This window comes from Hibiscus syriacus, unplaced genomic scaffold, assembly GCF_006381635.1.
Source record: "Hibiscus syriacus cultivar Baekdansim isolate YM2019G1 unplaced genomic scaffold, ASM638163v2 tig00112344_pilon, whole genome shotgun sequence".
NCBI classification, from domain to species: domain Eukaryota; kingdom Viridiplantae; phylum Streptophyta; class Magnoliopsida; order Malvales; family Malvaceae; genus Hibiscus; species Hibiscus syriacus.
The window spans coordinates 1,623,193-1,651,151 of NW_024063307.1; the positions used below are offsets into that span (position 1 = coordinate 1,623,193).

The 27,959-nt window shown below is 34.7% G+C and overlaps 1 long non-coding RNA gene and 1 pseudogene across 1 annotated transcript; both read left to right on the forward strand.

Moving 5' to 3' along the window:
- LOC120178241 lies at positions 1-27,957 on the forward strand (annotated as a pseudogene).
- LOC120178196 lies at positions 6,396-6,954 on the forward strand. The gene is made up of 3 exons (XR_005521499.1): positions 6,396-6,440; positions 6,560-6,688; positions 6,891-6,954. It is a non-coding gene; the product is annotated as an uncharacterized LOC120178196 (long non-coding RNA).
- Positions 27,958-27,959: the final 2 nt, after the last annotated feature.

A 27,959-nucleotide genomic window follows, 5' to 3' on the forward strand; every position in this document is an offset into this window, starting at 1 on the left:
ATGGATCCAGTCGTTCACCTTCTTCTTTTAACATCCTCTTTCATGGCTGAAGCTCAACCCTCAAATCCTATCTCTCGGATCACTGTAGTTGGCGTTGTTTTCTGTGATATCAAGCAACACTTTCTCTGGGCACAGCTACTTCTTGCCAGGTATACGACTGGTCTATTTCATAAACGACCGCACAGACGCATATATTTGTAATATTTTTCTTTGTTTTCAACATTGAGTGCAGGTTTAAAGCAAGATCACCAAAAACAACAGAGAAAATGAGCGTCTCGGTCAACAGAACTACAGATAAATAGGGGTTTACAAGGTAGAAATACAGGAGGTTGATGGGGTTGACTGCGTAGAAGGTTTGTCCATCGAGTCATTATGCGAGGCAAGTTTAATAGGGGAGCAAATCTAGAGCATGCAGTGTACCGGGCTTGAAGACTTGTACGAACCAGATATCTGTTAAATCAAAACAAGACAATCTTTGCATCTACAGCTTGAAGTTAGGAACTATTTGTAAATCTTTTGTCTCGGTACTTAAACCGATTATCATGGCTTTTTTCCTATCTTAACCCAAGTCCCATTACACCTTTATTTAAAGACCCTTTGATTATTGCATTATGTTCACTTTTAATAGTGAAAACTTGATTGGATTCCAAGCTTATGGTAATATATTGGTTAATTCCGGATTGAGTGATCATTTTACCTAAACACTTTGAGCGGATATATGTGAATCTTTGTGAAGTATTGAGTCATGTTTCATTAAAGTTGGCAAATAATTGAGTTATCTTTCTTGCTTTAAATTTTTCTTAATTGTGTATTTGTTTGATTGTACCTTGAATTCGATAATTGTCATGAACTTAGTTCGATTGGAAGTTTGAAGAATAAAGTGAAATTGAAGATGGCAACTTGTGAATTTGATGAGTTAATCTAGGAATGCTTGAGGACAAGCATTGAATAAGTGAGGGGAGATTTGATAAGTAGTTTATTTAGTTATTATTTTACCTTTAAATTGCTCCTTAGTTGTTAGATTTTATGGCTAATTCGTTTGTTTTGATTCACTTTCTGTACAAGATATTAGATTATGTAAATTACTTTAAAAGGACATAATTCTACAGTTTTTTTTAATTTTCGGAATCAATGCTAGATTAGTGGGCATGACTCTAGGCATGACGCATCTGACGTGACATTAAATCAACACATTCCAACAGGTCCGGTCAACGCTTCTAGAATGACGAATGAAAGGTCCTCCGAGCAGCTGATTTTAAGGATTTCAGCCCTTTGACCCGGGAGTCTTTGTCATGTTGGAATCCTGATTGTATTGGTTTCAATCTCATAGAATATCTTTTATCATATATCTGTGAGAATGAAAGGCCCGGTGTTCTAGTCTTTATGACGGGATGGGATGACATAAGTTATTTGAAGGAAAAGCTGCAAGCTCATCCAATCCTTGGAGATCCTACCCGAGTTTTGTTACTTAATTGCCATGGTTCTATGGCTAGTTCTGAGCAGGTATTCTTTATTCTCTGTTTGGTGTATATTCTAAGATCTTCAGGCTGGCAGGCCGTTTTCTCATTTGCCCTTCCCATACATGATTAAATTCCAAATAAGTTTTTCTGATTCTTGCAGAAGCTAATTTTTGAAGAGCCTGAAGATGGAGAGAGGAAAATATTATTGACTACTAATATTGCTGAGACGAGCATAACAATTAATGTTGTTTTTGTGGTAAGGAGACATCGTACGATGAACTGAATAACACTCCTTGTTTGCAACCGTCGTGGATTTCCAAGGTTTCTGCTCTACAAGTAAGGCTACCATCTGATTACAGGTATGATCTCTAATCTATGTTGAGGTTAAACTGATCGGTAATTTATCTTTGCTATGTCAGTGAAGTGTCTAGTATATTTCGACTTGAACGTTCATTTTATTATCTTTAATTTGAAGGTTTGTTTCTGACGATTTGTTGAGAATGCTTTTGCTAGGCTATTGCTGTTTTGCATAATAATTTGCTCTAGGTGCTGTTCGGGGATGAATCTTTTCCTTCTAAGATTAATTGAAACAAAAACTGTCAAATAAATCGATTTCTCAAGAGAACATGAACCAATTATCCAACAAAACATGCAGATTTTCTTTTTCATTTGTTGTTCAATATGCATGATGTCTTATGGTCTCGTATTGGTTGTTGAATACACAAACATTGAAAAAACAAGGAATTTGATATTGCCCCCTTTTCACTATTAAAGGCATGATTAATGGGGGGGGGGGGGAATAAAAGCTTAAGAAATTTTAGAGAACCTCTAGAAAAAGTTTGCTTAACCCGAAAGGCTTTGAAGTGCATTTTTAGTCTTGTACTATGACATAGAGCATAGGCAGCACCTAGGCGCTGACTTTAATAGCAATTGATTTCCTGGTTGGCCTTAGCGAACCTTTGCTGTAGGTTTTGTGTCTATTGATTCAAGTTCAGCCACTTTTTTTTCATTTTCACCAATTTAACAAGATTCTTCTTAAATTACATGGTCGTTTTAAGAATATTCCAGAAAATGAGTTCTTTGCCTCTAGCCAGACATGTTCATCTTTCTTGACTCCAAAATGTTTTACTGTAGTGGGTAAACATCTGATGCAAGTTTGACTTAGTCTTTTGTTTCTTTTCCATGTTGAATTTGACTGGTAAATCTAATGCAGGTTTTAATTGCTCATTAGATAGGGGACCTATTGGTCATGTATTTGGAAGTTAAGAAAAAGTGAGTTTGCTGTAAAAATTTACTGAAGAGTAGAGATACGAAACATTTAGTAATATAAGCTAGAAAAACATACCAACAAAGTTGAATGGAAGGCTAGAGAGTGAGTATAAAAACATTTTTGAAAGGTTGGAGTCAAAAGATGGAGATAAAGATATTTATAGGTTTTTGGATGAGAGTAAAAAATCAGAGATTAGGGAACTATTAGGTAGATTATGATCGTTGCGAAGGATGAGGAGATTAAAGAGAGATGATTGGATTGTTTTGATAATCTCTTCAACTGTAATTACTCCAGTGATATGGGTGACTTGACTATACTATTGGAGGAACTAAATTGTGACTTTATTTGTACCTTTGATGTCTAAGAGGCTTTACATTTAATATAATTAGAAAAGGTGACAGGCTTAGATGCATTTCCTATTGAGGTTGTGATGAAGTTCGATTGAGTGGGTGATGCACTTGTTTAACAAGATTGGGCTAAGTAATGATATTTTGATCAGTGAAGGAAGAGTAATGTGGTGCCTTTATATAAAGACAACAATCACATTCAGGACTACTCAAGCTATTGTGGAATAAACCTTATGAGTCATATTGTCCAACTTTGGGAAGGGATTATCGGCCAATATTTAAAACAAGATGATAAGATTATGGAAAATTTGTTTGGTTTCATGCTAGGATAATTCACCATGAAAGCAATTCATCTCTTGCTACTTATTGAGAGGTTTGGAATATCAGGGAGACTTACACACGTTTTTTTTATTGATTCCAAGAAACTTATGATGCTACCTAGAGGGGTTCTTCTGTGGGCTTTGAACAAGATGGCAATTCCTTTAAAATATTTTAATAAAATACGATACCTGTACAAGGGAGTAGATATGAACGCAAGGACTTGTGATGGGTTGACCTTTTGAGTTTCCATTACAATAGGGGTGCACCTAGGATCAACATTGAATCATTCTCTTTTTCACAGTAATATTTGAAATAACAACAGGCATTCTAGATGAAATACCTTGGTTTCACTACAAGAAAATATATCTTTAATGACACACGAACGATGACACACGTTAATTTATGATTTGCAAAGTATGTGTGTCATAAAAAATGTCACGTTTTTTTAAAATATGAACGATTTATGACTTACAATAATGTGTGTCATATTTAATAGTCATAATCCAAAAAATTTACAAAAACACGGAGTACAGTTTTAATTGTGTGTCATATGTAAAAGCCGTCTTTTAATTTCCCCCCTCTTATTTTCATCCTTTCCCGCTTCTTCCCCGACATTATATGTGTCCAAATCTCTCATCTCAAAAAATAAAAAATCTCCCAATAAAAAATAGATATTCATCGAATCTCTTATGAATCATTTGTTTTCTCAATGGCAGAGGAGGCCGGCGGAGGTTCATCGTCGGATAGAGGAGGAGGAGGAGAGATCAGAAGAGCAGTAGGATCAGGCTCGATGGATTCGTTGGAATCTCGTTGGGTGTTCCCAGGCGAAGACGAATCTGAGATCGAGGACGAGGAAGATAATACAGATGTGTTTGTATGCAGCTGGAGTAGACTCCGAAGACGAGGATAGTCCGATGTAATGTTTGATTCGCACCGAACCGCGCGTTGATTCTTTCGACGTTGAAGCTCTCGAAGTCCATGGCGCGCATAGAAGTGACTACAAGGTATATTGTTCTTGTTTCATGATGCTAATGCAATAAATCAGTCCTCTGTTTGTAATATTGAAAAATCGAATTTGTTTGGAATCTAACTTTATCGCGTTGAGGTATACCTTTTTTTAATGTGCTTTAATTTTGCAGCTTACTTTTATGTGTATACTTGACTTTTGATCTTAGGACTTTGGTATTGGAAGGATAATAATACATGTGTTTCAGACTCTTGGTGTTGTATTTGGTGATGTTGGAACAAGTCCTTTATATACGTTTAGTGTGATGTTTAGCAAGACACCTATCAACGGAGATGAATATGTTATTGGAGAACTATCACTGGTTCTATACACTCTACTCGTGATTCCACTTGTCAAATATGTCCTTATCGTTCTTTGGGCTAATGATGACGGTGAAGGTATGCCAAATGTTCCTCAATCCCAATCAAGTCCTTATTTATGATCTTTTATGCAGGCCTTAAACAAATATGTTAAATATTAATTCCATGTCAATTGTTTGACATCTTTTGTTGCTGTATTTTATGATCTTTCATTCTTTTATGTAGGCCTTAAACAAATATGTTAAGTATATATTCCTTGTCAATTGTTTTACATCATTTGTTGCTGCTATTTTCTTGAAGGTGGTACTTTTGCATTTGTACTCATTGATTTCTCGGCATGCTATGGTCAGTCTTCTCCCGAATCTGGTTCCATCAGATACCCGAATATCTGGCTTCATTCTAAAGGTACCGTCTCCTGAGCTCAAGAGATCACTTAAAATAAAGGAGAGACTAAAGACTTCATTGACTCTGAACAAACTTCTTCTGATGTTAGTGTTTGCTGGCACTTCTATGGTAATAGCTGATGGGGTTGTTACCCCATCAATGTCAGGTTTTTATGTGTTACTGTTCTTTCATCTCTTTTGTTTACGGAATCATGCTATGGTAGAATACAACATAATTGTTTTATTAAATCTATTTTTATTTTTAATTTTTAGATGATAACTTTTGCATTTTTATTTGTAGTTATGTCTTCTGTCGGTGGTCTGAAGGTTGGAGTTAGTGCAATTGAACAAAGTAAGCTGTTATTCCATGTTGTTATCAACTCTATAAAACATTATTGCTTTGCTGACTCACATTTCACTGTTTGTTAGTAAATACTGTTAGAGAGGACATTCTTGTTTCTAATTGACCTTTTTGGCTAGGAATCTTTTGCATAATTTAACTTGTATGTTATTGAAAATTATTTGTTATTTTGAATATATCATGTGATGGTTATTAACCTGTAGATCTCATAGTTTGATCATGAGTCTATAATTCTTCATTGTGTTTCTGCAGCTGCCTTTTTCGTGATCATGTGTTGTTTGTAATGATAGTTTAACTTTAGTCGGACTAGAGTTTCCAGTCTAGCTAAATGTTAAATATGTATGTATTAGAAACAATATGGCCTTTTTTCTTTTGCCTTCCCTCCTTTACATCCTATGGTTTATGTTCCTTTATGATTTTCTATATTATTACAGGTAAATAGTCATTAACTATTGTGTTTCCTTATTTTCTTTTCTTTATTTGCAGATGAAGTGGTGATGATATCGGTTGCCTTTCTTGTAATTTTGTTCAGTGTACAGAAGTTTGGAACAATTCAAGTAGGACTTGTTGTAGGCCCTGCTTTGTTCATATGGTTTTGTTCTTTAGCAGGCATTGGAATTTACAATCTTGTTAAGCATGATGCAAGTGTCTTGAGGGCATTTAATCCTGTTCACGTCTATTTATACTTCAAGAGAAACTCAACTATGCGCTTGGAGGTTGTCTTGTATGCGCAACAGGTAAACACATTGATAAAAGATATCATGTGCTTCAAAACTTGCACTTCAGTTGCAAGTGTGGAGAGAGCTAGTAAAAGAATATCTTGATGTTGTAATCTAATTTTTACACCACTAATTTTCGGTTAAACTTTGTCAGGTAACCATCTTCTAGTAAAAGATCACTGAACTATCGACTTGATTCTAATTTTTACACTAATTTTTCTCTAGGGACTCGCAGCTTGCAAAATCTAATCAGGTAACCATCTTCTTCTTTTCTTTTATTATTTCATGTGAATTTAGTGTTTCTCCCCTTTAGACTTAAGTTTAGATATGGATTAAATAATTTCCAGACTTATATGCATATTGCTTGTTCAGGATGCAATGAGAAACATATTAATCGTATTTTCCAAGTTAAATTCGGGCATAAGATATGTTCAAGGAATGAATGAAATCTTGGCACCTCTATTTTATGTATTCAAGAATGACCCTGATGCGGAAATGGCGGTAAGATCTCATTATTGTCCCTACCCAGTTCTTTTTTATTAAATCTCTAACATGTGATTGTTTTGATTTTCATGTATTGAATATGAAAGGAGGTTTTCATGATTTTCTTATTTCTATTTGCAACTCCATTGAATTAAATCCATCCATTTTCTTTCCCCAAGATACCCAAAAAGTTTAAACAAAAACAATAACTTTCAAATAGATTACAGCTTTTGAAAAACAATATGGTAATGTTCATTTATCATTATTGTTATCAACTTGGCAGACATATATATATATATATATATATATATCATATGCACCAAATATGGAGTATCTATGCCAACATATAGCCATAGACCAATTACAATTTTAGTAAGAATAACATGAAGCTGACACATTCTTTTGTTTTGTTGAGTTATTGAGTGGATTTCATGATCATTTCTGCCAGCAACTTGACAACAGCAATGTGGGAATTAGTTCCACAATTTCTAGGTTGTCACAGCTTCTGAAGGAACATGATGAAGAGCTTTGGCGTCATCTAGAGATCACAAATAAAGTAAGATATTGTTGCAAAATTTAAACATCTTTTATATCTTGACTCATGCTTGCCTCTTACCTGCAAAATTTTGAACACTTTCACCTTTGTTGTTTTACGCAGCTTGTCAAGGTAATTAGTTGGGCTTGAATGCTAACTGTTGTGTTTAAATATCACACAGGTCAACCCCCAGTTTTACGCATTCAGGTGGATTACTTTGCTCTTGACACATGAATTCAACTTTGCGGACAATCTCCACATATGGGACACGCTTCTTAGTGACCCTGAAGGCCCTCTGGTATGATTGCAATTTTTATCTCACTCAATTATCTAGAACTTTTCTCTAAGATTAGGGGAGGAGATTAGGGATGACAACAGCATGGACCGGGTCAGATTTTTTATCGTCTTAGCCCAGACCCAAAAGTTAGGAGTTTTCACCCAACCCCGATATCAGTAAATTTTAATCCAACCTATCATTCAACAACCCCAAAATTTTAAATAAAAAGCCCAACCCTCCCTGTCCCAACCCCATAAAAATTAATACAAACTTTAAATATGTTGTATAAAATTAATTATAAAAGAAAATGTTGAGTTAATCGAATGACGAAATTGGCCAAGAGGGGGGTGAATTGGCAATAAAAATTTTGTGGAAGCTTTTGCAGAAAATTGAAAATAATTGCACATCGATTTACAGTGGTTCGACTTTCTCAAACAAAGTCTACGTCCACTACCTTAGCTATCCACACTAAGGATTTTCCAACAAATTCACTAATTTGTTCTTTCTTTTGAGGCCAAAGAGATAACCTTACAATTCCCTCAAGAGTATACCCCAACTCTTGAGAACACTCTTTTCTCAAAGAGAAGATTACAAATTTGCAAACTTACAAGAAAACCTCACAAGGTAAGATGTTTGCACAATTCTAGAACAAAGAAAAGAACACTCAAAGATGAATACAATTGAGCACAAAAAGTGTTCTTGAAAGCAAAATGAATATTGAATAAAAATGGGCTTTGAAATGCTCAAACTTGAGGTTTGATGCTTTCTCTTTGATTCTCTCTTAATTCTAGTTGCTTGATGTTTCTTGTTATTGATCAATGGCTTCTAAGCTTGCTTAAATACACCTTGGATCACTTCTGAACGTTGGGGATAATTAGAGAAGATATTATAGCCGTTTTAGTGTGAAAACATTTAATAAAACAGCTTGGAGCGTGGGGGGAATCGGTTCCCTCTCATAGGGAATCGGTTCCCTAAGTGTAAAATTCAAATATTTCGACCGTTGAACAGGGGGGAATCGGTACCCCCTTGGGGGGGAATCGGTTCCCTTCGAGCATACTGGAATTCTCGGAACAAAAATGTTTTGGGGGGAATCGGTTCCTCCTATGGGGGAATCGGTTCCCTCCGAGCATTCTGGAAATCTCGGAGCCAAACCATTCAGGGGGGAATCGGTTCCTCCTATGGGGGGGAATCGGTTCCCTCTGAGCAATCTGTAATTTTTGGCTTTGAATTGGTTCGAAATACTTTGTAAAATTATTTTGAAATTGTTTTATGATTAAAACTTAATTTTACACTTAAGTAAGGATTAAAAATGATTTTTGAAATATTTGGAGTAATGTTTTGATTATTCGAATAGTTATATCGAATATACTTAGAAAATCATTTGGAAAATCTTAAAATCCATTTAACTTAATTTGTTATATCGAAATATTAAAATGTTTCAACAATCTCCCCCTTTTTGATATAACAAAACATTTTAGTAATTTTAAGATTTTTGAAATCAAGTTTTGAAATTACTCCCCCTTACTTTAACACTTCTTCAATTTATCATGTAAAACATTTAACACTTATTCTTCTCCCCCTTTTTGTTAAATCAAAAAGACATTGTAAAACAAGGTTATGAAAATCATTTAGCCAATTGATTTATTAATTATAAGCTTAAGCTGCTAAGATCACAATCAAAAGAGAGGTTAGCCATTAGTTTCATAAATCAATATTCATAAATAATGTGATATGGCAAAATTGGTCATATTACTAATGATAATGTAAATGATGCAAAAATGAATAAAACACCAAACATATAAGTTCACACCATTCATAAACCCAAAATCCAACAATCCACAAAATCAAACAATTCAAAATGTTGAAACAATATTCATTTTGTTCAAAGTTTTAATGATAAACATAAAATTAAGCATCCGGATCGGTAGGAGGAAAACGGGCTCGCATAGCGGCCATCTCGTGTGTGAGTTCATTGATACGAGCGTTGGTTGATTCATTGTTTGCACGCATCTCCTGAAGAATCTCTAATTGTTGAGCTCCCATTGTGGATAAATGAGACTCTATAGAGGAAAAGCGCGAGTCCATGGTAGCGTATCGGAAATCGAATGTCTCCATAAAGGATTGAAAATATGGAGGCATTTGATGCGTTTGTTGTGCTTGCTCCTCGGGCTGCTCTTCGGGTTGTTCAGGTTCTTCTTCAGCTTCATCAATATCCCTCATTAATTGTTCAAACTCGGGATCTTCGTCAGCCTCGGGTGGAGCTTGTGAAGAACTAGCTCCCGGAGTAGAAGAACGAACCCATTCACCGGTTTCTTTGTCCTTTACCCATCCCGCTCTCGTTAAGGAAAGAAGATTTATTTGTTTCTTAAGAGGAAAAACGGCATCTAGACCGACTCTAAGCCCAGCTTTGGAAAACAGATTACTCAAAAAGCAACCGTAAACTAGAGATGAACAGTGTTTCTTGTTAGGAACAAGATTTACGGTTTCAACAATTTCAGCAAAAATAATCTGAGGTAGGTTAATTTTAATACGGTTTTCGAAACAATGTAACCACCAAAGATCCAAAGCTCTAAGAGTAGAATAACGACTTCCGGATGGTCGAAACCACCAAGAAATCATTAGATGAAGAAAACGCTCATGTAGGTCTAAGACACTCGCACTATCTCTTCTTTTATAACGAGAACCTAAAATTTGTTTTTCATTCGAGATACCATCATTATCTAATCCAAATGTATTGGCTATATATGCCGGGTCAATATATAAGAATTGTCCTAGGAGGTAGGAACGAATTCCTATGGTTTCGGTTTCAGCTTGGTTTTTAACACATACGACATTAGAGTAGAATATACGAACAAGTTGATGGTAAACGATGGGTTCAAGATCAAATAGTTTATCAAATTTCCATTCTTGTAAAATGGGAAGATATTTAAAATCAATAGCTAACATAGCTTGACGAGAAGGAATACGTTCTTCCCGGATTTTGTAAGAATCGAAATATTGATAATACCAAAATCGGTGATTTCTAGACCCAGGATGATTAAAACACGAATTTTGAATAGTCAAGTTAGGATCAGTGGGATTGGGATTAGAAATTGGAATAGAAGGAGGATTTGGAGGTGGATTTTGTTGACGACTAGATGAAGACCTAGGACGTTTAGGATTTGACATGGTGAAGGAAATCGGAATAGATAGAATAACCTGCAATTTTAAAACAAATGTATGCAACTCAATTAATCCCAAAACTCAATTGAGTCCTCAATATTTCAAGGTTCTCTAAATCAATCCTAATGGGCAAAGTTTTTGAGAAACTTTTGAAAAATATGGTTTTGAGAAACAATATATGTATAGTTTTCATAATAACAACATAATTTAATCAAAACACAATAATTTGAAAAATAACAATTTTTTTTTTCGAAAATTAAAAAAAAATTGAAAAAATCTTGTGTTTTTGATGAAATTAGTTGTAACATCTAGTTTCTAATCACTAAATAATCAATGCCCGATCACTATTTCAACCTAGAACTAATTAAAACTAATCCTATGTTCAAAAATAATGAAATAAAGAGTTTAGAAAAATTACCTTGAAAGATGAAGATTGAGGGGATTTAGATGTTGTTTGCACGACTTTAATGATTTCAACAGGTTTAGAAGATGATATATGAAGTAAATTCCGATTAATATCGTCGATTTGAGACAAAAATGGAGATTTGAGGGTGTAGGAGGTGAAAAACGGCGGAAGAGAGAAGAAAATGAGGGTTTGGGATTTTGGGGGTGTTCTGTCGATTTTAACAGAACCCCAGGGGGGTATCGATTCCCCTGTGGGGGGAATCGGTTCCCCTTCAAAGGGGGAATCGGTTCCCTCAGGGGGGGATCGATTCCCTCTGCACCAAAATGCTAAAATCCGATTTTTTAAGCACAAAATGCTAAATTAATCTTTTCTAGTGGTGTTGGCAACTCATATATCAAACATTAATTATGTTCAAATAATTAAATTAATCTTTAATTGATTTTTGAACATAAAATTAATTTTCATTAAGAATCACAAACTCCCCCTAACTAATAGCAAGAATGCAATCAAAAATTATTATTATAAGCATTTTTCAAGATTTATTAAAAGTGCTAAAATTATTTTAAACACTAAGTGAAGATAGGTTGGTTAAACCTAATTCTCTCCTAAGTGTCCAAAATCTTTCCTTGTCTAAGGGTTTTGTAAAGATATCCGCTAATTGGTGCAAAGTATCAACAAATTCTAGAACTACATCTTCCTTAGTGACATGGTCTCTAATGAAGTGATGTCTTATTTCAATGTGCTTCGTTCTAGAGTGTTGGATGGGATTTTTAGTGAGACAAATAGCACTAGTATTGTCACACTTGATAGGAATAGTACCTACTTCAATTCCATAATCAAAAAGTTGTTGTTTCATCCATAAAACTTGTGCACAACAACTACCAGCTGAAATGTATTCGGCTTCAGTGGTAGATAATGCAACACAATTTTGTTTCTTTGAAAACCAAGAAATCAGCATATTTCCAAGGAATTGGCAAGTACCGGAGGTGCTTTTCCTATCTAATTTGCATCCTCCATAATCCGCATCAGAAAAAGCATGCAAGCTAAAGCTAGAGTCTCTAGGATACCAAAGTCCTAAACTAGGAGTGTCCTTAAGGTATCTAAAGATTCTCTTAACAGCTAGTAAATGTGATTCCTTAGGACATGATTGAAATCTAGCACATAAGCAAACACTAAACATAATGTCCGGTCTACTTGCAGTTAGATAAAGCAAAGAGCCAATCATTGACCTATATAATTTAACATCTACACATTTACCTCCTTCATCTAAGTCAAGCTTTGTTGAAGAGCTCATTGGAGTGTTATGAGGTTTCCCATTTTCCAGTCCAAACTTCTTGAGCATATCTTTGACGTACTTAGCTTGATTAATGAAGATGCCATCTTTTCTTTGCTTGATTTGGAGTCCCAAGAAAAATGAGAGCTCCCCCATCATGCTCATCTCAAACTCACTTTGCATTAGCTTAGAAAATTCTTGGCAAAGAACATCATTAGTAGAACCAAATATTATATCATCAACATAAATTTGAACTACTAATAAATCTTTACCTTTTCTCTTTAAAAACAATGTAGTGTCAACCTTTCCTTTTAAAAAATCTTTTTCAATTAAAAAATTTGACAATCTTTCATACCAAGCTCTAGGAGCTTGTTTTAAACCATAAAGAGCTTTTGTCAATTTTAAAACATGATCCGGAAATTTTGAATCTTCAAAACCTGGAGGTTGTTCCACGTACACTTCTTCTTTTATAAAACCATTTAAAAATGCACTTTTAACATCCATTTGATATAATTTAAATTCATTGAAACATGCAAATGCTAATAACATTCTAATTGCTTCCATCCTAGCTACGGGAGCGTATGTTTCATCATAGTCTATGCCTTCTTCTTGAGTATAGCCTTGAGCAACAACTCTAGCCTTGTTCCTCACTATATTACCACTTTCATCAAGTTTATTTCTAAAAACCCATCTAGTACCTACAGTAGATTTATTACTAGGCCTTTCAACTAATGTTCATACTTTACTTCTCTCAAATTGATTTAATTCATCTTGCATAGCCATAATCCAATGTTCATCTTTTAATGTTTCTTTGATGTTCTTGGGCTCTATGCATGAAATAAATGCAACATAATTACAGATATTTCTAAGAGAAGATCGAGTAGTTACCCCTTTTGATGGATCACCTATAATTTCACCATCCTTGACATAGTTGTACTCTCTTGGAAAAGATACTTCCCTTTCTTCAATGGTTGGATTCTCGAGGGGATCATGAGTTTCCTCATCTTTTGTTTCTTCCTTTGATGATGATTCTCCAACGTTATGTCTAACGTCATTTGCTTGTACAATACCTACATCATCATTAACAGAAGAATCCTTCCTCGGAAAGAGATTATCATCGAAAACAACATGTATAGACTCTTCTACAACTAAAGTTCTTTTATTAAATACACGATAAGCTTTAGAATTTAAGGAATAACCCAGAAAAATTCCTTCATCACTTTTAGCATCAAATTTACCAAGATTTTCTTTACCGTTGTTTAAAACAAAACATTTACATCCAAAAGGATGAAAATAGCTAATGTTAGGCTTTTTATTTTTGAGAATTTCATATGGAGTTTTCTTTAAAATTGGCCTAATCATTACTCGATTTACAACATAACAAGCGGTATTTGTGGCTTCTGCCCAAAAATATTTTGGCAAATTATTTTCACAAAGCATGGTTCTAGCCATTTCTTCTAAAGTTCGATTTTTCCTCTCAACAACTCCATTTTGTTGAGGGGTTCTAGGTGCTGAAAAATTGTGGCTAATACCATTAGAGTTACAAAACTCAATAAATCCAAGATTTTCAAATTCAGTTCCATGATCACTTCTAACACTAGTGATAGAGTAATCTTTTTCATTTTGGATTATTTTTGAAAATGTGATGAAATTTTCTAATGCTTCATCTTTAGTACTTAAGAATAGAACCCAAGTGTATCTAGAATAGTCATCTACCAAGACAAATGCATATTGTTTTCCTCCCAAGCTAGTAGTTCTAGTTGGCCCAAAAAGATCTAAATGGATCAATTATAATACTCTACTAGTTGATACATCATTAATAGATTTAAAAGAAACTCGTTTTTGTTTTCCTTTAGCACAAGCATCACAGATTTTATCATTATCAAATTTAAGCTTAGGCAACCCTCGAACTAAATCACCTTGAATTAGCCGTTGCAAAACACTCATACTAGCATGACCTAGTCTCCTATGCCATAACCAACTATCATGCTCATCCTTAGCAACTAGGCATAAATTAGTCATATCAATAGAATCTAAATGCACCATGTAAATGTTTCCTATTCTATGACCAACAAGCATAATCCGATTAGATGCAATGTCAATGACTTTACAACCATTAATTTCAAATAAGACATTGAATCCTTTATCGCATAATTGACTAATACTCAATAGATTATGCTTTAATCCATTCACATATAAAACATTCTTAATTTGTATGGAAGAGGTATTACCTATTGTACCAATACCTTCAATGTGACCTTTTGAATTGTCTCCAAAAGTCACTTCTCCTCCATTTTTGGCGTTAAGCTCAATGAACCGGCTTTTGTCTCCGGTCATGTGTCTTGAGCATCCACTATCAAGGTACCATGAATTTGAATTTGTTTCTCGTGCCTTGTAGCAATGCTCCTTTCCCTACAAACATAGATTAATTTTTGATTTTTGGTACCCAAATTCTTTTGGGTCCATATTCATTAGTTTCCAAAATCCTAGTCCCCTTAGGTATCCATTTGTGTAGGATATATTTATCTTTAGTAGTAATGAGTCCTTTAGGAACCCATATACTTCTAAAGATTTTACCATTTAAGGTTCGTTGAGGATTTCTATGATTGTAGTTTCTAAAATCTTTTCTAACAAAGTTGGATTTTGAATTTTCTCCTTTTTCAAAACGTTTTGTTCCAACTTTATCAAAAGAAGTTTTAAGATCATCAATTTTCTTTTGATGATCATCATTGACCTTTGAAAGTAAATTTTGCAAATCTAAATTTTTCTTTTCAAACTCTTCTAGTTTGATTTGCAAATCTTTGATTTTACTTTCAAGATCATTGTTGGTTTTGGATATGAGTTTATTTTCATTTTTCAACTTTGAAACATCATTTTTATATTTTAAAAATAATTTCTCATAGTCCGAAGCCAACCCATTATATTCCTCTAATAGCTCATCATAAGATAAATCATCAAAATCGGATGAGTTAGAGGTTACCTTAGAATCTTCCCCGAATGCCATCAAGCACAAGTTTGCTACTTCTTGTTCTTCTTCATTGGAACCTTCTTCATCGCTCCATGTAGCCACATGAGCCTTGTGCTTATTCTTTGATTGACCCTTTTTCTTCAATTATGGGCAATCATATTTGATATGCCCCGGCTTTTTGCATTCATAGCAAATGATTGGGTCCTTCTCTTTTGGTTCATTTTTGAGGCCTTCGTTTCGTTTGAATTTTCTTCCTTGGTAAGGTCTCATCATTTTTCTGAACCGTTTGGCAAACAATGCCATTTCCTCGTCATCATCATCATCATTAGAATCACTCTCATCTTTTGTGGATTTGAGAGCAACTCCAATGTTTTTCTTCTTCTCCTTCTCCTTTGGTGTCTCTTCAACTTTATCAAGGTCCACCTCATCTTCAAGCATCATCTCATGAGTGAGGAGTGAACCGATAAGTTCTTCAAGAGTTAAGGACGATAGGTCCTTAGACTCGATGATTGCCGTCTTCTTTGATTGCCATGATTTTGGGAGGGAGTAGACTAACTTCCTCACAAGCTTTTCATTTGAGATGATCTCTCCATATGATTTGAGACCATTGACAATCGTTGAAAATCTATCCGTCATAGCTTTGATGTCTTCATTTGGTTTCATCCTGAAATTTTCATAGCTATGCGTTAGAATACTAATTTTTGATTTCTTTACCTCATCGGTACCTTCATGTGTGACTTGAAGCTTTTCCTATATTTCTTTGGCGATTGTACACGATGAAACTCTTCCGTATTCATCTGGTCCAAGAGCACAAAAGATAATATGGATGGCTTTGGAGTTGAGCTGGAACAGTTTAGTATCTCCTTCACTCCACAACCTTGGATGAGTGATAGGCTTAATGTATCCTTCTTCTACGGCATTCCATGCTCCCATGTCACTTGCTTGAATGAAGTACATCATTCTATTCTTCCAATAGGCGTAGTTAGCTCCATTGAAGAAAGAGGCTTGTTGACGGGCATCGAATCGAGCCCGGAGTCGAAGTTTGAAGTGGAGGCCATTGATGACTTTGTAATCGATGTAACTCTTCCCGGATCGACTCAAGAGGCGATTAAACCTTTAAATGAGTTAGGCTCTGATGCCAATTGTTGAGTTAATCGAATGACGAAATTGGCCAAGAGGGGGGTGAATTGGCAATAAAAATTTTGTGGAAGCTTTTGCAGAAAATTGAAAATAATTGCACAGCGATTTACAGTGGTTCGACTTTCTCAAACAAAGTCTACGTCCACTACCTTAGCTATCCACACTAAGGATTTTCCAACAAATTCACTAATTTGTTCTTTCTTTTGAGGCCAAAGAGATAACCTTACAATTCCCTCAAGAGTATACCCCAACTCTTGAGAACACTCTTTTCTCAAAGAGAAGATTACAAATTTGCAAACTTACAAGAAAACCTCACAAGGTAAGATGTTTGCACAATTCTAGAACAAAGAAAAGAACACTCAAAGATGAATACAATTGAGCACAAAAAGTGTTCTTGAAAGCAAAATGAATATTGAATAAAAATGGGCTTTGAAATGCTCAAACTTGAGGTTTGATGCTTTCTCTTTGATTCTCTCTTGATTCTAGTTGCTTGATGTTTCTTGTTATTGATCAATGGCTTCTAAGCTTGCTTAAATACACCTTGGATCACTTCTGAACGTTGGGGATAATTAGAGAAGATATTATAGCCGTTTTAGTGTGAAAACATTTAATAAAATGGCTTGGAGCGTGGGGGGAATCGGTTCCCTCTCATAGGGAATCGGTTCCCTAAGTGTAAAATTCAAATATTTCGACCGTTGAACAGGGGGGAATCGGTACCCCCTTGGGGGGGAATCGGTTCCCTCCGAGCATACTGGAATTCTCGGAACAAAAATGTTTAGGGGGGAATCGGTTCCTCTTATGGGGGAATCGGTTCCCTCCGAGCATTCTGGAAATCTCGGAGCCAAACCATTCAGGGGGGAATCGGTTCCTCCTATGAGGGGGGAATCGGTTCCCTCTGAGCAATCTGTAATTTTTGGCTTTGAATTGGTTCGAAATACTTTGTAAAATTATTTTGAAATTGTTTTATGATTAAAACTTAATTTTACACTTAAGTAAGGATTAAAAATGATTTTTGAAATATTTGGAGTAATGTTTTGATTATTTGAATAGTTATATCGAATATACTTAGAAAATCATTTGGAAAATCTTAAAATCCATTTAACTTAATTTGTTATATCGAAATATTAAAATGTTTCAACAGAAAAAATATGTATTCTTTTTCTTTTTTCAATCAAATAGTGGCATTAAGCGATTCAAACGACAATTTGCACATTTGGAGGAGCATTATGGTAAAGGTGAAAGAAGTACTCCACTTCTAAGACATCATACTTCTTTGCCTAGGTATGCTTCATAAAATTTTAGGAATCATGTTAGTTCCATAATTTCTCCCCCAAACTTAGTCTGTCTAGTTCATGTGTCATATTTCAATTTTCCTGAATATCGTCTTTACAGAGAGAGAGCTCCTGCTCCCAAGGATGAGAATGATCAAGTTGATGGTGAGAATAACACTGCTTCAATGACACAATATGGTTCTAAAATACAAGTTGCAAAAGCACTGGAAGCTTGGATATGGTATCTGGCTACTCTTTGATCATTATCGCACTCCATTGGATCAGATATGCAGAAGGTATGAATTGAAACTTGGGAGAATTGTATTGCACTTAGTAGTTCTCTAACTTATCAAAGTTCTGCAGAATCTTAACTAGTTAACAGACTTAATAGAATGCAATAAATCTTCCAAGTTGTGTTCTTTTTGCTAGGTAGACAAGGTGTGAATTTGTCTGTTGTCGGCTTCACACCACATAAGATGTACAAGTATGGAGAAAATGGTGAAACCGATGATATGTTGGAATACCATGCTACTTTTGATTTTTCACAAGACTCCCCTTTAGTAGAACTTGATGATGATTTCTTGTGTAAACGCCCAGATGGCGAGGGCATATTTGTAGAACTTTATTATGCCGTGATATTTTGTATCGACATATAATTACAATATTTTTTATAACTTAATGTGAATATATTGTATGCAAATGGATTGCTTATATATAATATGATATATAAATTTAGTATTATGAGGCATTAAATGTGATTTAATTTAATTATTTGTCAATCTAATATTATATATATATATATAATTTACAAAATACAATCATGACCCCTGAATGTGTGTCATCCTTTTTAATGGCGGGAGCTTCAATGATGCTCAATGTAAGTCATAAATGCGTGTCATAAATTTATGACACATAAATGTGTGTCATCTTAATTTATGACGAGGGCTTCAATGACGCTCAATGCGCGTCATAAATGAGCGTCATAAATGAGCGTCATAAATGCGTGTCATAAATGTACGTCATAGATTTATGACACACAATTGCGCGTCATAAAAAATTCATATCAGTGGCTTCAACGACAGGTATTTGTGTGTCATCCGCACCCATAGATGACGCGTAATACGCGTCATTAAAGGGGTTTTTCTACTAGTGTTTGTTCTATTTGTTGGTGACATTGTAGTGGTTGTTGAGACTAAAAGAGAGGTTAATACCATATTAGAGTTGTAGAATCAACACGAGAAGCTCAGGGATTTAGATCGAGTTATATGGATAATGGAGTGAGCATTTAGTAAAAGGAGGTACAATGATCTTGAGGTGATCGTACTTGATGTCAGGTGATACCAGTAGTGTAACATCCCAAATTACGGGTTAGTGATTAAATTGAAATAATTCAAAATTTGTTGGTCAAAGTAAAATAGTTGAATAGTTCAATGATTTATTTGAGGATATTTCCTAAGAGTTTTAGTAATTATCCAAAGAATTAAAGTGCAAAATGGTCATTTGACAATAAAAGATATTTTTATCCCCTTTAATAGGAGATTAAAACGTGGAAGATGAAAACATTTCATCTCTTCTTCCTTTCTTCTTCCTCCTCCCGTAAGAGCTCAAGGGCAAAGGTAAGTTTCTTCATTAGTTGATTATTTGTTCAATTAAAGGTTGGGTTTTGATTGTTAGATGATAATTAAGCTTAAGGAAAGCTTAATTTGTTCTAAAACAACAAGATGAAAGGTATATGAGAGATTAAATATTTTGAGTTCTTGAATCAAATCTTGAAATAAAGTTGATAAGTTGAATTTTAAGTTGAATTTGACTTGTCATCTATGAGAATAAGAAGTTAGAAGTGTTAGAATTGAGTTTGGATAACATGGAAAATTTGGTATGATTATTGAATTCTATATGGTGAATAGAATTTTGAGGTTTAAGATGAAATAAATGGATATAAATTAGCTTAAGTATGTATATTTGAGTTAAGAATAAAAAAGGGAATGAAACATGAAGAATTGAAGTGAAAATAGATAATTTTCGTGTAATGAACTGTGATTTTCTGGATTTGAACGAAAATTTCCAGATTGTGCAGGGGGTACTGATTCCCCCTGAGGGTATCGATTCCCCCCTAAATGAAAAAAATGGGATTTGGTTCATTAAACCGGTTTAAGTTATTAACATCAAGTTTAAGGTTTAGGCTTTTGATAGTTGTTTTGAAATGTTCTATTTATGTAGATATTGAGCCTAAACAAGTTCTGGAATAATCAAAGGATTAGGATTGAATCAAAGCAAGGCTAAGGTGAGTGCAATTTAATTGTACTTATGCTATCGAAAAACATTGGCTTGCGATGAGCCAGTGACGGAGTTACTGTGGTAAGAAGTAACTCTTAAAATGTTATTGTATGTGACATAATTTACATGATTACATGTATATTTGATATGTTTGACATGTTGTTCTATGTGTTGTATGATAGATATATGAATATAAGTAAACAAGACCTGACATATGTGCTTACATAAAAACATGAGAAATAAAATAAGCTATGTGATAAGGATATAAAGAATGAAATGACTGACATGAAAATGTATGGATGCTTGATTATATGAGTGGATATGTTCTTGTAAATGCTATGTGGTTTATGTAAATAAATGGAAAGGTGAATGATATATGTTATATGATATGAACCTATGTGACTACGTGAGAAAGAATATATGTCTATGAGAAGGCATAAGAACAAAGTATAAGCTATGTGACATATGAATATGAATCATATGAAAATGTTCTACGTGTAAGTGAACTATGTGATGATATGATATGTGATAAATATGAAAAATAATGCCCATGTTATGTGTCATGAGATCTAGAGGTATAGTTGGCATGCCAAGAATAGAGGGTCTACGCGGTCCTTCGGGACAAAATTCTACGTGGTCTTTCGGGACATATATGTATTCTTTGGAACATGTATGAGGTCTTTTGAGACACTTACTTGATCCTTGTTATATGTATATGATTCTTAAGGAATTTATATGTGGTCCTTATGGACAATCTTATATGGCACTACGGTGCATTTCTACGCTGCACTTCGGTGCAAATTCTACGTGGCACTTCGGTGCAATTTATACGAGCTATGGTGACAGTATTAGTGCACAACCTCAGTGTACTCACATACCTTAAGTTCTCAACAGTGTACATGGGCTAATAAAAAGATTAAACAAATATATTGAATGTGATATGTATATGTGAATTGTTATATGGAATAGATCACATGATTTATATAATGGTATATTGTTTGGTTAATTGATACATGAACCAGAGTCCAAAATACATGCTTCTTTGGACAAATGTTTCTACTCGAACCTATTAGAAGAACAAAGTCTCGAAGATTCAAAGCATATCTATTCGGTAAGTATAATGTGAATGAATCATTAAACGATTCTAATGTTGCTCCCTTTAATGTTTCAGATTCGAGGTTGAATATTTTTGAAGAAAGGGAGGATGATACATGCATCACAAGGCTCACATCAAAGGAAGAAGTAATAACTCTTCCAAATGATCCACTCGTCCAAGCATTGGAAAAGAAGATCAGAATAGAAGCAGACTTAAGACGACTTTTTGAATAGGATCCTGATCTTATTTAGTCAAGATGTCTTCTGAAGATACGACCGTCTGTCTCTTATCTTTCCAACGGTTCTTGAATCGTATCAATCCGATATCAGGAACTCAAGATATGGCTATTTTACTGAAGACGGTGCATGCAGAAAATCCTATACGGGATTAATACGAGATTTTGTAAATATTACGAATTTTCAATATTTTTATTGATTATTTGTAATATAACTTAATATAGGATGATGCATTATCTTTTAGGATTAGATTTATTATTTTATTAGGAATTAAGGTTGGGTTAAAAATATTATCTTTAGTTATTATTATTTTATTAGGAATTAGAGTTAAGATATGTTTAGTTTATTATTATTTTATTCATTAGTTATTTAGGACCTTTAGAACTCAGCCCCTATATAAAGGAGGCTTCATTAAACTTTGTAATTGAAGATTTCTTTGATTAATAATACAACGAGAGTTCGTTTTTGCAAGTGCTGATTGCCTTGTGCTTTCGAAGCTTCTTCTCCTTGAGTTCTTTCAAGTTCTTGTGAGGGAGATTAATCTTCACACTCCAATTTGCCTTTTCATCGCGACTAGGAGGGTTGGTTAGAGCCATATTATCGTGTTTGCCTTTTCATTGCGACTAGGAGGGCTCGATAGGACATTATCCATCTATTTTCCACATATCCATTCACGTCATCAATCATCTTTACCGTTCACCTTCATAAGGGAGATCTTTTGATTTCTTGGTTATTTTCTTTATTTTCAATTCCTTTATATTTTATTTATCTTGTTTTAATCTTGTTTCTTATCTTGTTTCCAGCACCTAAATGAAACCCTAAAGAACCCTAGCTATTGCCGTCACCTTCCCTATTCATTCTTTATTGTTCTTCATCGGGTCTAGAGCTTTCTAGGTTTGATTCTTCAACAAGAGTAACGTTCATCAACCCGCCACCGCTTCCCTATCATTAATGCATGATACGTTACGTATAAGATTGTTAAATTATAAGGATTAATGATATCAATATGAAATGTTAAACGTGTTGATAAGGATATATGTACATGTGAGTATTTGTTATAGAAATAATGTATGTTTTATATGATATGATCGTAATAAATGTTCATGCATTTAATATGAATTATATGATATCAAATGCATTTCTTTATGAAATGTTTTATGGTTTTATTATATGTTTTATATGCCTCACTAAGTCATCGACTTAACGTGTGATCGTTTCACACGTAGGTTTGGAAAGCAAAAAGAGAAGTAAAGAGGAACAAGACAGGTCAGTTCTCCTTACCAAAGATCAGATCAGAAATATAGTTGAATTTTATTTATTTGGTTATATAGAATGTAGTTGGCATGTAATATAAATGATTTGAATCCGATATGTTTTAATCGGTTTTGGAAAATCATATGATTGAATTTTGTAATGTTTTAAAGGTGTATATATGATTGAAAATTTTATACGGATGAAAACTAATATTTTTATAAAGTTATACGTATTTTACTGTAGCAGGGGAATCGGTTCCCTATAGCAGGGTATCGATTCCCTATTTGTAATCCGAAAAATTTGTGTAATCGGTACTGTAGTATGGTACTGTTCACGGTACTGTAGCAAGGTACAGTTCATTACTATTCATACGTATTTTGTTGTTCACAAATACGTTTTTATCTCACAATTTTATAACAAGCATAATTCAATAATATATTATCGTATTTTCTTAAAAGAAGTTCAAATATTTTGTGATGGTGTAAGGAAAAGTGCTTTAAAAAGGCAATGTGACATCTCAGACTCGTATCCGGGTCGGGTACGGGTTGGGGTGTTACAAGTAGCATTGTGCTTTAAGTACATAGAGGCGATAATTCAGAAAGAAGAGCAGATTGATGGATATGTTAACTGTAGGATAGAAGTTGGATGGCTTATTTGGAGAATTGACATTGGAATTTTGCGTGATCGCAGTATATGTCTGAGTTTGAAGTGAAATTCTTTGGGACAACTATATAATCTGCTTAGCTATAGTGTACGGAATGTTGGACTAATGTGAAGCGACATCTATAAATGAAGAGTGTAGCTAAGATGACAATATTAAGATGGATGTGCTGTAAGACTGGAAAAAATGAAGTTAAAAATGATGATATTTGTCTTCAAGTTGGGATGGTTTTATAGAGGATAAGGTGAGAAAACCATTTATGGTAGTTTGGTCATTAAATGAATATTGAGGGATGCACCCACTGCAAGGATGTAGCAAATTGACACTGCATAGGGTAAAAGGTTGAAGGGCTAAAAAAGATATGGTTCAACGTGATAAATAATGATATGAAACTATTATAACTTGAAGAGAGGATTGTGGCTAATATAAATGATTGAAAGTGGATTTGTGTACCGATATAAGTGTTTCTTTGCCTTGTTTTTTTTTAGCCGGCCTTGGTTTATGCTTTTGACATGCAGTTTCCATTGATTTCTCTTTCTTCCCCACTCATTTTTATCTGTATACAGGAAAGAAACTCTTAAATGAAAGAAGTCCTTCACTGCGTGAGTTATGTACCTTTATGCTGATTAATGTATTGTTTTGTACATGCATGTCTACATAGAGAAGAGGAAGAGCTGGGCGAATGCGGCCAGGGGAGTGTTACCATCTCTATCCTCGATGTGTATACGATACCTTTGCTGAATATCAATTACCTGAAATTTTAAGAACGCCTTTGCAGTCTCTTGGTCTGCAAATAAAAAGTTTGAAATTCGGAAGTATATCTGAACTCCTATCAAGGGCATTGCAGTCACCAAAGTTACTGGCGGAGTAGCCCATTTCATATCTTGGTTTTACTTTTATTTTAATACCAATTTCTTACCCGAAAACATTCATTTTGCACCTTATAAATTTCAGATTATGTCATTATTTGAAGGCCTTATTTGCCACCTTTGCATGAATGCCTTTTCAGTACTCTTGCATTCCTCCCATTAATGTTTCTATTTATTAAACTGTGACTGTAGGTTCAAAATGCCATTGAATATTTGAAAATCATTGGGGGCATTGGATGTGAATGAAAATCTAACTGTGTTGGGTTTGTGAACGTTTGCTTTTTCTATTTCATATTAATACCTTTTAGTTTTGGTAATTATTTGTAACTGTGGCCTCATTTGGTTCAACTTACATGACTGACAGGGCGTCATTTGACTATGCTTCCAATGGAGCCAAAACTTGGGAAGATGCTCATCCTTGGTGCTGTCCTTAATTGTCTTGATCCTGTGTTAACTATTGTTGCTGGTCTTAGTGTTAGAGATCCATTTTTGACACCATTAGACAAGAAAGATGTAAGTCAGCTTTTCCTTTATCATTTGTGTCTTTTTGTAGGATTGTAATCTGAGCAAGAAGCTGTTATTCTTTACTCTTTCTTTTTGGTCGAGTCCATGTTTACTTCAATTTATTGCATATCTAGGTTAAATTTTGGAGAGATGTTGGCTATTTATTGTTTAAACAATGGTGTAGCAGTTCTGGATGGGACGGTCGTACCTTCCTTAAGGGCCTGTTGTTGGCTTAACTTTCCAAAACTGAATTCTAGGGTTTGGTGGCATAAACAGTTATAGTTTTGTAGCTATAAGAGTGCTAGATTTGTTGTAGTATTTAATGGTAGTTAAGTGAATGAAAACAAGAAACAATTTTATGGGTGCAAAAAGAATAAACTAAAAATACAAGCTTAGGAATTAATAAAGAGAGAGGTGATAGTGTATAAGTAGATTACGGTTGCATGGTTTGGTCAAATCTTTCTATTAAAAGCTTATTGAGAAAAATGTATTAATTATTAACGATAGACTCCCAAGTTTAATGGTCGAATGAGTTTAAAAAAGTTATGGTGTCCTTTTGGTTCACAGTGAGGTAGCGCCAATACAAATGAAATAGGGTGGTGTAGGATTTGTAGAGAAGACCGGAGCATGCTCTAGATCGAGTTCTGTGGCTGGCAGAAAGATTGGAAGCATAAAGTGAGAGCTTGGAATAGAAACATGGGAACAACACCTATCCATATGTGTGAATTAGGAAGGAAGCTGGAGTTTTGCTTGGGAAGGGTAACTAAGTGCTAGTCAGAGAATACAGATCGATTGTATGTAATTTGCTTGCTTCTAAAACGAGACTTGATAGCCTGATGTTGTAGACTTGAGGTGTAACTAGTACAGCCAATAGAAAGATGCCAGGTCATTGTCATTAAAGGGATGGAAAATGAATTCTAAACTTACGAACTAATTCTCTGGTAACTGTTAATGAATGTGGTAGAAAACTATCTCGGGAATAAGACACAGGAGGAACTCTTACACTCCAGATAAAGGTTGAGAAACACCTTTACAAACTCCAATCTGAGCAACCTAGGCAAAACTCTCTAGGACATGCTTTGGTGCGGAGTTAACCCAAAATATACCACTTGTTCCCAGGCTTTATCCATCGGTGTGGTTGCTAGTCAAATCCCTGCAAGACATACTTAGGAACGTACAGTTTTAAATTAATGAAATCGTTATTTTCTAAAATCATCTAAAAAAGTTAAATAACCAAAAGAGCTGGAGACTGAATCACATTGCCTTCATGTGAAAGGAACTTCCCAAATAAAGGTCAAACATCCAAATATTAGATTGCATATTACATATATTTTGTCCTCCTTGCAGCTTGCTTAGGCCTCAAAGTCGCAGTTTTCCCATGATTATAGTGATCACCTTGCTCTTGTTCGGGCCTATGAGGGAAGGAAAGAAGCTGAGATAGACCTTGCTGGTTATGGTTACTGCTGGAAAATTTTTCTTTCTGCACAATCAATGAAAGCAATTGATTCACTTAGGGAGGAATTTCTTTCATTGCTCAAGGATACTGGTCTTTTGATGACAATTCAACTAGCTTTAATTGTTGGAGCTATGATAAGCATCTCATCTGATCAATTATTTGTTATGGGCTGTATCCTGGAATTTGCTCTGTTGTGGTGAGTTTTTAGTTTATTTCTTCGTGTATTCCAACATCAAACTGGGGACCTTGTATGAAAAGTATATTTGGCTTGCTGGTTAAATTTTATGGCTGTTGACTGTGTGCTTAACATTACAAGGATAGTCCTCTACTTTGAACTTAAGAGACTAAATTGTGAACTGTCTCCATTAATTTGCATTTTGACGGTTATGATGGGGGGTTTTAACGAGGCCTCCCTTTCTTATAAAAAAAAAATTGCATTTTGTAATTTTCTTCGTATTAACTTCCATGTGTGTTAATGGATTCATGTGTAGCATAATGAGAAATCGTGTTCACTGAAAACTATGGAAGATGGACTTGTGCTTCTATACTCGGTAAGTCTGCTTCAAGTTATTGAATCTTTGCTGCTAATTACTGTCACTAAGTTAGCTGATATATCATATGCTGAGTTCTCTTTCGTATTAGTTTTCATGTGATAATGTACATTTATATTTTATAGAACTCTGTTAATGCTCGGGAATCTAGAATTCCGTATCCTTGGCTGGCTTTCAATGATAATATAAAAGTGAACTCTGTTTTCCTGCGGGACTCAACAGCTATCTCTGATTCAGTGCTTCTCCTGTTTGGTGGTAGCATCTCAAGAGGAGATGATGTAAGATTTTCTCCTGTCTAATTTATTACTAGAATTTTTGTTTCTTCAAGTAATGTGTTTTTATCTGGTTTTCTATTGTTTTTTTTTTATTTTTTCTGGCTGTAATTTTCTGTAATTGTTTTCAGTAAATATGGTGGTTTAGTGAAATTATGTTCTTGGTCTAATAGGATGGACACTTGAAGATGTTGGGAGGGTGTCTAGAATTTTTCATGCAACCTTCTCTCGCAGAAAGATATCTAAGTTTAAGGAGAGAATTTGATGAGCTGATTCAAAATAAAGTAAGTTAAAAGCTCAGACAAACCAATTTTCCCTTAGCTGGTGTTATTCTGCTTGAATATAAAAACCATCAGCTCTGTCTAATTTCTTGATCTTAGATTTTAATAAGTTCAGTTTTGGGCAGTTACTGAATCCCCAAATGGCCCTACATATTCATCATGAGCTGATATCTGCCATACGGTTACTGGTTTCTGAGGATCAGTGTAATGGAAGATTTGTATTTGGCCGTCAGGACCTTAAACCATCAAATATGCCTGTTATTCCACCACAGAAGTCTCTGATTTCTAGGACAGAGTGTGGTCCCGGAAGTGATAATTCTAAAAGTCAGCTTCAAACATTGGTCAGTAGGGCAGGATATGCCACGCCTACCTACAGGACACATCAATTGAAACACAGTCTGTTCCAAGCTACTGTTGAGTTCAATGGTATGCAAATCACTGGACGGCTTTGCAACAACAAGAAGAGTGCAGAAAAAGATGCTGCAGCTGTGGCTTTGCAGTGGCTGATGAGTGATACCTGGATGGGACATGATTATATCAATTATATGTCGATGTTGCTGAAGAAAAGCAAGAGGGGTCACTCATCTACAACGGTTCAGTGTCTTATTGAGGATTTTGTGAGGAACAATGATCCCAACAAATGCGTTCAAACCCTATTTTATTCTTTTTGCATGGTTATGTTGGCCCTATTTTGCGGAAAACAAAATAATTGCATTGCCGCCTGGAAAGCCAAGACAACCGCAATTTTGAACTTTCCGGTTTGGTTGTGGTCATGTTGATGCTTTACTAGCAAAAGCATG